The 13,933-nt window shown below is 44.0% G+C and overlaps 1 pseudogene; it reads right to left on the bottom strand.

Moving 5' to 3' along the window:
• Window positions 1-4,526: 4,526 nt before the first annotated feature.
• On the bottom strand, window positions 4,527-8,188 carry LOC133002224 (uncharacterized; annotated as a pseudogene).
• Window positions 8,189-13,933: the final 5,745 nt, after the last annotated feature.

Below are 13,933 nucleotides of genomic sequence, written 5' to 3'. Positions count from 1 at the left end.
CAAGATGGATGAGCTGACAGCGCTAACCCAGAGCAAAAAGGAGTACCGGGAGTGTAGTCTGATGATATTTTTGGATTCATGGCTACACAGGGTCGTTCCCAACCAAAACGTTGACAGCGAGTGATTTCAAATGGCTTGGGTCGCCAGGGATTGCACCAAGAGCGGTAAGCGCAAAGGAGGGTGGCTTGCTGTTTTTGTAAACAACAGATGGTGCAATACTGGTCATATTACAACCATGGCCATATTTGTTGCCAAGACATTGAACTGTTGGCTGTGGGACTCCGTCCATACTATTTGCCAAAGGAAATCTCACATGCTATGGTCGTGGCTGTGTACATTCCTTTGTCTGCCAACCTGACGAGGGCGGCTGTTGCTGAGGGGTAGAGTGGTCGTCCTCCAACCTGAAAGTCGGCAGTTCGATCCCCAGTCTGACCCATCTGCATGCGAAAGTGTCCTTGGGCAAGATGCTGAACCCTGAATGGCCCCCCATAGAATAACAAAGTGCTGCGAATAGATGCACTGTATGAATGTGTGTGTGAATGGGTGAATGTAAAACTGTGCTGAAAAGCGCTTTGAGTGGTCATCAATACTAGAAAAGCGCTATATAAATACAAAACCATTTACCATTTACATGTGATGTAATCCAAACTGCCATAGCTGGTCTAACAACCAAATGCTCTAATCATTATCTTGGATGAGTTTAATCATGTTTGCATAAAACACTTACAAATTTCACCCAGTACGTCACCTGCAAAACTAGAGGGGAAAGGACCCTGGACCTGCTGTATGTTAAGGACGATATGCCTCTTCACCCCTCCCCCCTCTTGGGAGATCAGATCACAGCTTAGTGCATCTCACCCCCTGCTATGGGCCTCTAGTGAAAAGGCAGCCTGTGATCACAAAGACAGAGAGGAGATGGTCAGAAGAGGCCTATGAGGCGCTGAGGGCCTATTTTGAGGCGAGTGACTGGGATGCACTCTGTGAGCCGCACGGAAAGGACATGGATGGGATTACAGAGTGCATCACAGATTATATAAACTTCTCTGCGGACTGCACTGTCCCAACAAGGACTGTCTGCTGTGGGTAACAAAAGACCTCAAAGCCATCTTTACCAGGAAGAAGAGGACTTTTGGAGGTGACAACAGGGAGGAGCTGAGGAGTATTCAGAGGGTCCCGAAAATCAAGCTCAAGGAGGCAAAGGCCAGCTACAGGAGGAAGCTGGAGGGTTCTTATGTGGAATGAAGAACATCAACGAATTCAGACCAGCTAGTGGCAGAGGAGCTAAGGGCAGCTTCGACATGGCCAATGAATTTAATCTATTTTTTAACAGATTTGATACAGCGGCCCCTGCCTATCTCTTCTGCGGTCTGTCTCCAAACACCATTCCTCCCCACTCACCTTCCCCTACCCCTGACTGTCACTCAAATTGCTGTGAGCGTCCCCCTCCTCCTTACACCTAGGGTTGCAAAGGGGCGGAAAGTTTCTGGGAATTTTGAAAAAAAAAAAAAAATACGCAAACTAAATGCTGAGCAATAAAAACATCATTCAAAACTCTATTTTAAAGATGTATGGAACGTTGAGTTTCAACCCTCCACTGTGCATTCTTCCATCACATGCACAGATAACTCCCAGCATCCTTCACTCTACAGCAGGGCTATTGAGGCCTGCTGTAGTGTGCAGGACTAGTCAGGTAAGTTTCGATGATATTACTGGGAAAATATATTAGCATGCTGATTGAGGATTGTTCATCTGTTCATCTAGCCTATTTTCATTCATTTTTCCGTCAATTGTAAAATATGTTTACAGACGATTCCAATGGTTTGGCTAACTATTTATATCTCTGGCATTGCATTAGTGTTTTTTACAAACTTTTTTCTCATCTTATTCTACAGAACAGAACAGGGTCATGTTTTTTGACTTCTCCAGTGCTTTCAAGACCATCAGGCCAGCTCTACTGGGCATGAAACTCACAGCGATGCAGGTGGATGCCCCCATCGTGTCCTGGATTATTACCTACCTGACTGGCAGACTACAGTATGTACGCTTGCAGCACTGTGTGTCTGACAGAGTGGTCAATAACACCAGGGCTCCACAGGCCCTTTCTCTTCACTCTCTACTCCACGGATTTCAGCTACCAGACAGAATCCTGCCATCTCCAGAAGTTTTCAGATGACTCTATAATAGTTGGATGTATAAACAAGGGTGAGGAAGCCGAATACAGGGTTTTGGTGCGTAACCTTGTCACATGGTGTGAGCAGAACCACCTGCAGCTCAACGTGACAAAGACAATGGAGCTGGTTGTGGATCTGAGGAGGGTCAGGACACTGTGATCCCTATTTCCATCCAGGGGGTCAGCGTGGACATTGTGGAGGAGTATAAATACTTGGGAGGGTTCATAGACCGTAATCTGTACTAGGCTAAGAACACTGATGCCCTCTACAGAGCCTCATCTATTTCCTGAGGAGTCTGCCGGACTATTCTGAGGAAGTTTTATGAGAAAGTGTTGGCTAGTGCTCTCCTGTTTGCTGTTGTGTGCTGGGCAGCAGACTGAGGTGTTGCGTACACCAACAGACTCAACAAACTAATCAGCAAGGCCATTGACACTGTAGGGGTGAAGCTGGACTCTCTGTCAATGGTGTAAGACAGGAGGATGCTGTTTAAGTTACATGCCATCCTGGACAATGTCTCCCACCCTCTACATGATGTACTGTTCAAACACAGGACCACGTTCAGTGCAGAGTGAGACCACCAAAATGCACCACAGAGCGCCACAGGAAGTCATTCCTGCTTGTGGCCATCCAACTATACAACTCCTTCCTCTGAGTGTCAGACCCTGAGTCAACAGACTGGACTCATTACAATGCCAGCAATGTCCGCACAAATCCATGCTTGCACTAAATACACAATGCACATATTGTATATATTTCATATTTTATTTTATTTTATGTAATTTAAATCTTTATATGCTTATATATATGTTCTTGCATGGAGCAATTGTAACAAGCATAATTTCCCCATGGGATCAATACAACATTTCTAATTCTGAAAACACACAAGTTGTAATAATAAGGAGGCAGATTCTGCATCTGAATGTTTTGCTCTCCAGTCCTAGAGATCTCTCCAGTCTCCTCTCTCTCTTGTCAGTGGGATGACACATAAGTGAGCTGATTGGATGGTAAAAAATAGTCATGTCTTTACCAGGCCCTTCATGTGCCTGTTGATCAGGGTACATAGCACTCTCCATCTTCCCATTCTTTGCCTCAAGTTGGTCCACCCTCTGCCACTACATGGAAAAAGCCAACATGCACATTTTTCACACAGTGGTAGACAAAATTGTAAAATGAAAGCAAGGTTCCTAGGGAACCAATGTATATAATGTCTGTCATATTGATAACTTAAAGTTAAAATCTTGTCCTTAAGGATATTTGAGTTCAATTCAAGTTACTACATTTTATATCTTGCACATTTTATGTATTACTGTAATCTGTTCACACGTTTCTACTTCCAAATAATATAACTATCTAAGTATCTGTTGCTATGTATGGGTGATGGTGGTCAGGAGTTTTATATTTGCATGAGTAATGCTGTTTTACATGGGGCAGGATCACTGCTCATGGCATGTGTTGCCGTGGTAACATAAACATTGCCAAATTGCTGCTGTGGTTTCCTACCTTCACAAAGCTGAACCATTGAGTAAATGTTTTGTGTAAAAACGGCCAGTAGCGCTTCTTTATAAATAAAATGAAGTGACTATGAAGTTCATTTTCAAAAAAGCTTGCTATAAATGATAACAAACCTTTTGAAAAATGTACATGTCAATAGTACTTTAACAAACTAGTTAGCATGTGTAGCGAGGTGGCGGCTATGGGTAATATTGTTGCCTACAACGCCACCTGAGGAGTCTCACCTCAGGAATATTAGTAAGTGTGGTGTGCGTGCAACAGCACAGGTTCGTTTAAATCACTGTGGCAAGAGACGTGTTTAAATCAATATGAACCTGCTTTAATAAAATAAAAGGCATATAATCAATACACAATAAACACACAAAATAAACCAAACACTTGAGTTAAAATATATAGTATTTGGACAGGGCTGTGACTCACCGCGGCGACGAGGACCAAACAAAAGGGGGAAAGGGATTAAGAAAACAAACCACCGGTGACACAGCACATCTAACAAAACGGGTCGTGAAGAAACTCCCTCCACCAGGAATTGGGTCGCCGCCTCCGGGCCACAGCACCTGCCCACAACAAAAAGATGATTAAAACAAGTCAAGGTTTAAAATGATGTAAACAAACAAAACAACACAACAAAATAACACATACAAAACTATCTAAAACACAGTATACTTGGTTTAAAAGATGAGTATAAGATGCGGGCGTGTTGCTCTCCACACACCGTGAAGGTGCGTTGTGGAGTATATTGTCTATTACTCTTGTTCCTTGTTGGTAATATTAAACACAATATTAAAACAGAATTCCTGAAGAGGATTCCCAAATTCCAGGTTCACCAGAACAGCAGGTTCACTATTCCTGAGACACGTGGCTGCTGGAGTCGATGAGGGGGAAGGGCCTCACCCTAACAAACAAATCATGTCAGTGATTGACATTAACACTACACCATTAGGACTTATGGAACCATACGCACCACCGTGTCAGGCCAAGGGTGCGTCTCCGTGGCCCGGAGGGGGAATATCCTCAGCGTTTAACAGAGACCACGCTACCGCCGCTCATCAACCGAAGCTCAGGAACGAGGCAAAGGGCCAGGTAGAGAGTGAGTGAGAGTGCGCTGTAACCTTAAATAGGGGTGCTAGCGCCCCACTTGGCGGGGAGGGCGCAAGCAGGTGTAGCGCTCCAAGTGGCAGGGCGGGCGCCCATATTTGGCAACATTTTTCCCCCCCTTTTTGCATCGGCGGCCCGACGATGACCAGAAAACTCCAGTTAACACCACGGCCTAATAATGGCCAACTGGGCATTGGACATCGGACCTAGAGGTGTATTGTTTGCCTGAGGTTGGGGGCTGCTCGGCTGGGGACCCTAAGGGAGCCGGTAGGGAAGAAGGCAAACAAGCAAGAGGTGGTGACATACTGGGCCTGTTCTCCAATGGGATCAGGACAGGAGGGCTTTCTAGACGCCTGGTACATGGAACCACCGCAGGCTGTGGACAAAGGGTTTCTGGAACCAAAACCCATAAGTCTCCGTCATTAGAGGACTCATCCTCCCGTACCGCCAAGGATGGCGGAGAGAGCATGTTAGATGGGGAATTTGCAACCTCATGCGGGACCACGGCCTTCACCATGTCCCGATGTACGTGTTTTACCTTTTGCGGGTCATTCACAGGGGTAACTGTGTACACTGCTCCATCACTGCAGGGAGCCTTCACAACCTGGTGGACCACAGAATTCCAAAGGTCTTGGATTTTATGTCGCCCTCTAACACTGTTGTCTCAGGTACACTAATTGGCCTACTGTGAAAGGTAGGTCTCGGACTGTTGATCATGCTGCTCTTTTCTTTTGCTAGCAGCAGCCAACAACCGTTCACGAGCACCATCGAAAGCAACTCTGAGTCGAGTTTGGTGTTCAACCACCCAGTCCTGCACCCCGCCAGGTACTGGGTCTTGAACTCGACCCAGAAGGAAGTCCACAGGAAGCCGAGGTTCCTGCCCAAACATTAGAAAGAACGGCGACTCACCAGTGCTCTGATGAGGTGTGGTGTTGTAACAAAACAGCACCTGGGACAGACAGGAGGCCCAATCCCGTTTCCGTGATACTGGCAGGGTACGAAGAAGGTTATGAAGAGTTCTATTAAACCGCTCACATTGCCCGTTACCCGCAGGGTGGTATGGGGTAGTACGGGATTTGGTGACAACGTACAAAGAGCAGAGCTGGTGAATCAAAGAACTCTCGAAGTTCCTTCCTTGGTCTGAGTGGAGGCGGCCCGGAACACCAAACTTATAAAACCACTCCTGAACCAAGACCATAGCCACAGTGGAGGCTCGTTGATCCCGTGTAGGGATAGCGACAGTAAATTTACTAAAAACATCTGTCATTACTAAGACATTTTCTAAACCATAGTGTGCAATCAATGGCCACAATCTCATTGGGTCGGGAGGCAAGCAGGTGGCCCATAAAGCTATGAGGCACGTGCCCTGAGTCTTTAGCGACTTGACAGCGCTCACACTGTTGTACCCAATTCTTAATGTCAGAAGACATTCCAAGACATCAACTAAATGAGCGCCAGAGACATACTGTCGTGAAAGCGCATCAGCGTTCCTGTTGCGGCGACCTGAACGATACTTAATGGTAAAGTCAAAGTCGGCCAACTCAGCAGCCCATCGTTGCTCGGTGGCCCCCAACTTTGCTGACTAGAGATAGCTCAACGGGTTGTTGTCGGTATAGACAAGGCACTCATGCCCAAACAAATACTCCCGGAACTTCTCCGTCATCGCCCACTTGAGTGCAAGGAATTCCAACTTCATGGAACTATAGTTGGACATGTTGCGCTCGGTGGGTCGAAGGCCTCTGCTAGCATAGGCAAGGGGTTTCACGCCAGTCAGTCTCCTGTGAGAGTACAGCCCCAAGACCACTATAGCTGGCATCAATTTCTAAAATGAAAGTCTGTGTAAAGTCGGCTAGCACTGGGGACGAGACCAACTTTGACTTTAAAGCCTCAAAGCTCGCCTCACAATGAGGTGTCCACGCAGCACCTAAAGTTAGGCCTGGCCCCTTCTTGGATTTGGTATCTACCAGCTTGGCCACAAGTTTATGCAGAGGGCCGGCCAGCTTTGCAAAACCCCCTACGAAGCGACGGTAATAGCTGGCGAACCCCAAAAATGAGCGCAGTTCTGATATGTGACGGGGGCGCTGCCACTTAAACACAGCCTCGATTTTCTTGGGATCGGTGGACACTCCCTGGCTTGTGATGACATGTCCCAAGTAACCGACCTCCCATCTAAAGAATGCACACTTTTCGAGTTTTGCTTTTAGACCTTCCTTCTGGAGCCGATCAAGCACTATTTCCAGTCTCTGCAGATGTTGTTCAACAGAGGATGAGAATACAATAATACCATCAAGATACAGTAACAAGGACTGACCTTGCTCTTTACCAAACATTCCCTGCATCAGACGCTGGAACATGCTTGGGGCATTACACAAACCAAAAGGCATGCGATTGAACTCGAACCGGCCAAATGGTGTACAAAATGCAGTTTTGGGTCGGTCTTGTTCTGTCATAGGGACCTGATTGTAACCGCTGGCCAGATCGATGGTGGAAAACCAGCAAGCCCCAGATAGTGCATCCAAGCTCTCCTCGATGCGAGGCAGAGGGAATGCATCCTTCCTGGTCTTACTGTTAAGGAGGCGATAGTCCACGCATAAGCGCAGGTTCCCATCCTTTTTCCTGACTAATACTATGGGTGATGCATATGGACAACTCTCCCTAATGACCCGGGACTCTAACAGTTGATTAATGTGAGCTTTCACTTCTTCGTACTCTGAGGGAGGGATACGCCGGTACCTCTGACGGACAGGAACCTTATCGAGCAGAGGTATGTCATGGGAGAGGAGGTTGGTGCAGCCCAAGTCACCTTCCTGGGTTGAAAAGACAGATTGATATTTGCATATTAGGGAGTTTACATTGGATTGCTCATGCTCAGACAATTCAGACAGATCTATTGACTCTAACCTATCTGACACTGAGGGGGCAACTGTATGGGAAGAGACAGTTGCTAAGGTTGACCTCTCCTCAGTTACCCCTGGAGGCAGGCTGACCACCTGAGCAGCGTTTAAGACGCCCAAACTAGTCCGTAGGTAAAGGAGAATTTCAGTTGTCCCAACGTTGACCACTGGGACATACACTTTACCCCAGACAACCTGTATAAGGCAGGGTGAAACTAGCAACCCGGCTGGTAAACCTGACTCAGGTTGCTCCAACAGAGCACTTTGTCTAGTGAACTGTTCTGGACAGGTACCAGCAACTAGTTTCATCACTCCTCCAGGTATACGCACCACTTTTTTGCCTCGGACTCTCACAATGCCAGTGTGGCCCCCTGGGTCCTGGGCGGTAGACTGATGGCACTGCTGCAAGGCTGCAATAACGGGACCAGGCGCCTGTGACACTGAAAGTGAATCAAAAAGAGAAGGCCCGAATGCGCCGAAGAGCTCTCGATAACATTTGCGTATCACGTTCATTCCCAAGATGCCAGGGACAGAAGACACAAAACCAGGGGGGGTTTTGACAACAAGAATCCCACAACGGGGCATCACCTTGCCACATACATTGCTCAAAAAAATTAAAGAAACACTTTGAAAACACATCAGATCTCATTGTGAAAAAAAATTATGTTGGATATTTATACTGATATGGACAGTTTAATGTCTTAGGAACAAAAGGATGCCACATCTTTGATGGAAATAAAAGTTTCTGCCTACAGAGGACTCAACTTTATAGACACCCCGAAAATCATAGTGAAAAAGTGATGTGGTGGGCTTGTCCATTTTGCCAAAATTCAATTTCTGCAACTCAAAATGCTTCTCAATATCTTGTGTGGCCCCCACGTGCTTGTATGCATGCTTGACAACATCACGCCATGCTCCTAATGAGACAACGGATGGTGTCTTGTGGGATGTCCTCCCAGATCTGTCTAAGGGCATCAGTGAGCTCCTGTAAAGTCTGAGGAGCAACCTGGCGGCGTCCGATGGACAGAAACATAATGTCCCAGAGGTGTTCTATTGGGTTTAGGTCAGGTGATCGTGAGGGCCATTCAATTGCATCAATTTCTTCATCCTCCAGGTACTCCCTGCATACCCTTGCCACATGAGGCCGGGCATTATCGTGCATCAGGAGGAACCCAGGACCTACTGCACCAGCGTAGGGTCTGACCATGGGTTGAAGGATTTCATCCCGATACCTAATGGCAGTAAGACTGCCGTTCTCTAGCCTGTAGAGGTCTGTGCGTCCCTCCATGGATATGCCTTCCCAGACCATCACTGACCCACCACCAAACCGGTCATGCTGGTCTGGGAAGGCATATCCATGGAGGGACGCACAGACCTCTACAGGCTAGAGAACGGCAGTCTTACTGGACTCAGTTTAGCACAAAGATCACAGATCACATATCAATAGAATGTATATCAGCTGCTCAATCATTATCAAGGGATAAAAACTCTTTGTGATCGCTGAAGCCTTGTTTCCTCCTCATCCTTCCATGCGTGTGGATCCATCACGCAGCATTAAGCCTGAGTGTCACCACAGTATTTATATATTTAAGGCAATCGGACAGATATCTTCACACATCAGTGGATACTAACCTCCACTCTGGGATATTATTTGAAAATAGATGTTTGTAAGTGAATAGTTTTTCTTTATTTTTAGTGAGCGATCTCCAGTGTGCTCTTTGCGCCTTGTGGCACAGTAACGTTCACTGCAGCGATGTTACACACACTCGTCCTGGATGATACACGCACAGTGTTAGAAGATATTATTAAAAACTACTAATGACTCAGCTCTGCAACTCTGCGGTTTAATGGTATCTGAACGTAATTTGCTGTAAATTGTTTTATATCTTTTTCAAATGCAGGTTCTTATGGAACAGTTTCATCTCTCATGGTGGATTCTCATTTTGCATTACTGTGGTCATTCACAATGGCAGGAGGCTAAAATGAAAAGCATATAAATACCAATCTATTCAAACCTAAAAGTAGGAAAGATAACCAACAAAAATACTGAACTCTGAAACACACAAAATTAAATCATGCGTGAATGGAAATGTATAAGACAATAGTCATCCCCCGTCCTTCACCCTCAAGTAGGATAAGGAAAAACAACCAAAAAACCCAACTATTTATGTTAAAAAAAGCATAGAAACCTCAGGGAGAGCCACATGTGAGGGATCCCTCTTTCAGGACGGACAGAAGTGTAATAGAAGTGTGCAGCTGAACACATCAAAACAGTTATAATATTGATGAGAAGAAATAGATTTTTAACATAATGGAAAGGTGTGTTATTGCCAGTAATGGTAGAATAATAATAACAAGAATGACAAGAAACTTTATTTATATAGCACCTTTCCAAAACAAGGTTTACAAGGTGCTTTACATGATAAAAACAGGAATCATAAAAGTGTAATCACAGGAACAGTATCAATAAAGGAGTATAACTCAGCAATACATATTAAGAAAGCATACTAAATAAATAAAGGTTTTTTTACCTCTGTATTAAAAAGGTTCATGAGTATTTTAAGGTGCTCAAGGTGGCCAGAGAGCTTGGAGGCCTTCCAGTGACGCTGTGCTTTTGCGACGTTCACGCTTTAGAGCTTGAATCTAACCAGGGCTGAGATACTGTAGGTGCTTCACTTTTCTGCTCTTAAATGGTGCAATTTGATCCAGGATGGAATTGCAGGCAGAATTAAAACGTGTTAGCCGCTCATCAACTGATGCTACAGGCTCTATATGGACAGAGCTTAAATGGCCCATATTATGAAAATTCCACTTTTGTAGTGCTTCTACACGTTAATGTGGGTATCTGTTATGTCTACCGTCCCAAAAACTCTGGAAAAAAACAACTCCCGCGATTTGTTGTGGTTCCTCTACTAAGGAGAAGACGCACAGCCACTTAGATGTCTGACGGGTCGCGAGCTAGCGTTAGCTCGCGAGCTAACTACGCCAGCTCCAGCTCCCACTGCTCCCACTGCAGGGCTGAGCTGGGATGCTGGGGCTCTCGCAGCCAGGCGTCAGCCCAACTGACTCTGGTTCAAAACGCTATGGTTGCAAGATTGTATCTTCGTCTCCAGTAGCCATATTTCTACAGAGGTAATGGATAGCTAAAAATCTGGGCGCTTGTATCTCGGCACTCAAAACAGGTCAATCTGAGGAGGGCTGTTTCATACAGGGTAAAAAGGGTGCTGTTTTAAATCATCCTTGTGTTATTTTAACCAAAATATTTTACAGACATTTCATTAAGACCCCAAGGAACCATATCAACTGTGATAAAATGGGCATACGATGGGCCCTTTAAAGCTTAACTATAGGAATTGGCAGAGGTTGAATTAAAAACTCTAGACAGAGACTGAGTAGGAGAGCTATTAGAACCAGAGGATGAAATAAAATTAAAACATAAGCAATAGGGATCTGATTAAAACATGTCACATCACATAGTGTAAAACAATAGGTTAAAACAAGCTCAAGAGTTTGGTCCAGACAATGTGTGGGTCCAGTTCGAGAGAGAGGTAAATTGAAAGAGTGATACAAATTCTGAGATAAAAATTCTGCACCTAGGCTGTTAGAGGAACAGCAGACATGGATATTAGAATCACCTGAGATTAAAAGCCTTTCATATCTGGATAATGTTATTGGCAGAAGTTCAGAAAATTCACTAATAAAACCAGGCAAAGATTTTCTGGGTTCTGTAGATTAAAAGATGCAGGCATTGGGTATTCTACTTGAAATCAAATTAAAGAGCCTCGATTCAGATAAATGTTCCTAGTTCAATGTTGGGAATATTGACTTCTAAGAATAGCATCTAACCCTCCCCACTACCTAGCAGTCTATGTTGATGAAATAAAGAGTAGCCAGGGGGAGAGGCTTCATTAAGAGGAGCACAACCTTGGGTGCACCCACAATTCTGTTATCATGAAAAGCTCATCACACACAAAGGACTTATTTGACAGAGATCTCACATTTAGTAGACCTGTCTTAAAAATGTTTGGAATTTTGGCGCAGGGTAGGCCTACTGGAGGAGGAAGGCAGGTAATGTGAATACGATTGGACGGGAGTCAGTGTCTGGAAGTTAGCGGGGGGCATAACCAAGGCTAGAGACATCAGGAGGTGAAAGGCATCAACGACGTGGGAAGTTTGGGAAATCATGGACATTCTGCGTTTTCTCTGCCATTTACAGCTGACCGGGGCTGGCTGCTCCAGAACAGCGGACGGCGAGCATGTAGCCGCTAGCTCAGTAAGGTCCTCAAGTGGGGAAAATACGTTTATTTACAGAATATGTGAGTAGGCATTTTGTACAGTGCATTCGGAGAGTTTTCAGACCCTTTCAAGTTTTCTAAATTCAAACTCATCTTTCTTCTCATCCCCACGGGAGAAGAGATGTAGCTCCCCTAGCGAGGGAAACATCCTCCTCACCACAAGCACTACCAATATTCAAGCAGGCCTGCCTGGAGCAGACTGCTAAAACCTTCCAAAAGGCAGCAACGCAAGAACTTCAGCGCATGAGCTGCATCGCACAGCACAACCACAAAAACAGGAGCCACAAACCAGCAAGACGACTTCACTGGACTTCAAACAGCACATCAACCTTTGTTCCCTTTCATGGACGGGCTTAATAATTATACTAGGCTAAGCAAAGAGTGTTCATTCGATTTCGTGTGATATTGATACATTTGATTTATGTTGCTGTGATATTTTGGTTATTAGTGATTTGAAAGTTAATGTTAGTTATGTTATGCTCTTCACAGGCTTTCTTTGCATGCAACTAGCTACTTTCTCTAACCTGGCACCAACACACACAACATATATCCCCACACATCTCTCTAACCGCTACATGTGGTGAACATACACGGGGGGATGGTTTATTGCCCTCATAGGGTCCAACCGCCATTTTGAAAGCGAACTCACTCACACAGACACAAACATGCATACTCACATATACATATTTATATAGTAAGTACACCTTTAGTAATTTGTGTTTTTATACTTTATTATCTTCACAATAAATGTTTTTCTTTCACAAATGTTGTTTTCATTAATGTTAAGTGTGAGTTCTCCACTCCAGGGGGTACGTTAGATGTAAAAAATATAAATTTAAAATTAGCACCCATTTAAAAATCCTTTAAAAATAGTTAATTAATAAATATTCAATATAATATAAGTTATTAATAAAAAAGACTCTGATAGCACACAGCTGTGTATTACATCCTTTTTTCAACCAAAAATGCTTTGCACTGGTTAGGGGGTACGTGTCTGAAAATATATTTCACAGAGGGTATATAACTGAAAAAAGGTTGAAAACCACTGCTCTACACTGTCAAGAACTCTATATCCTTTAACTTTGCTAATTTCTACAGTATATGGTAATAGTTATTCATTTAATTGTTAATTAGAGTTCCAAATTATTAGTTAATACTTTCATGAGACTTAATCAATAAATTTGATATTTTTCCCTTCCTTTGAAGGGTGGTGGCCCCAGGTATATTTGTATCAATTCATTTTATGATAACCAAATTTATTGAATTACAAAAGGCACACCATTTAATGGTGTCACGTTTAATGTATCAATTTCACAACAATAGTGACCATTGGGTTCTTTGTTACTTGTCTGACCAAGGCCCTTGGTCCACGATTACTCAGTTTGGCTGGGTTTCTCAAGGAGGATTGATAGAAGTAGGATGCACCAGAGCTCTGTTGCAAGTATCATAACAAACGGTCTGAGTACTATGTAAATGGTGGATTTCATCCTTTTATTTTTCCTATATTTTCAAAAGCCTCCAAAAACCAGTTTATGCTTTGTCATTGTCGGTATTGTGTGTGGATTGATGAGAAAAATTGAATTTAATCAATTTTAAGATGATTTCATGTAAATTCACAGTAATTTATTTTTTACCTGGCAACATGGTATATTCAAATACATGTGCACCAGGAGGAAGTCAAGTGCACCGGTGTTTTTGTGGTCAGTGACCTGGTGTACTTAGAAATTTGATAGGATCAGAGACAATTTATAAATTACAGATTGCAACACCTGTTGGTTTATAGTAGAAACTATATAAAAATGTATCAAAATTACAAGTATGATTAACAGATGTCTACGTGGTTATTTTACAACAGCCTGGTGCTATGGATTTAGTAATTAGTAAGTAGTGTAGTAAGTAAGTAGTGTGACATAAGGCAATGGTATATTTGCAGCAGATCAGTTCGAGGCAAAGCTGTACGTTT

Source organism: Limanda limanda, chromosome 5, assembly GCF_963576545.1.
Source record: "Limanda limanda chromosome 5, fLimLim1.1, whole genome shotgun sequence".
NCBI classification, from domain to species: Eukaryota; Metazoa; Chordata; class Actinopteri; order Pleuronectiformes; family Pleuronectidae; genus Limanda; species Limanda limanda.
This window is presented reverse-complemented; position numbering and strand designations above follow the sequence as displayed.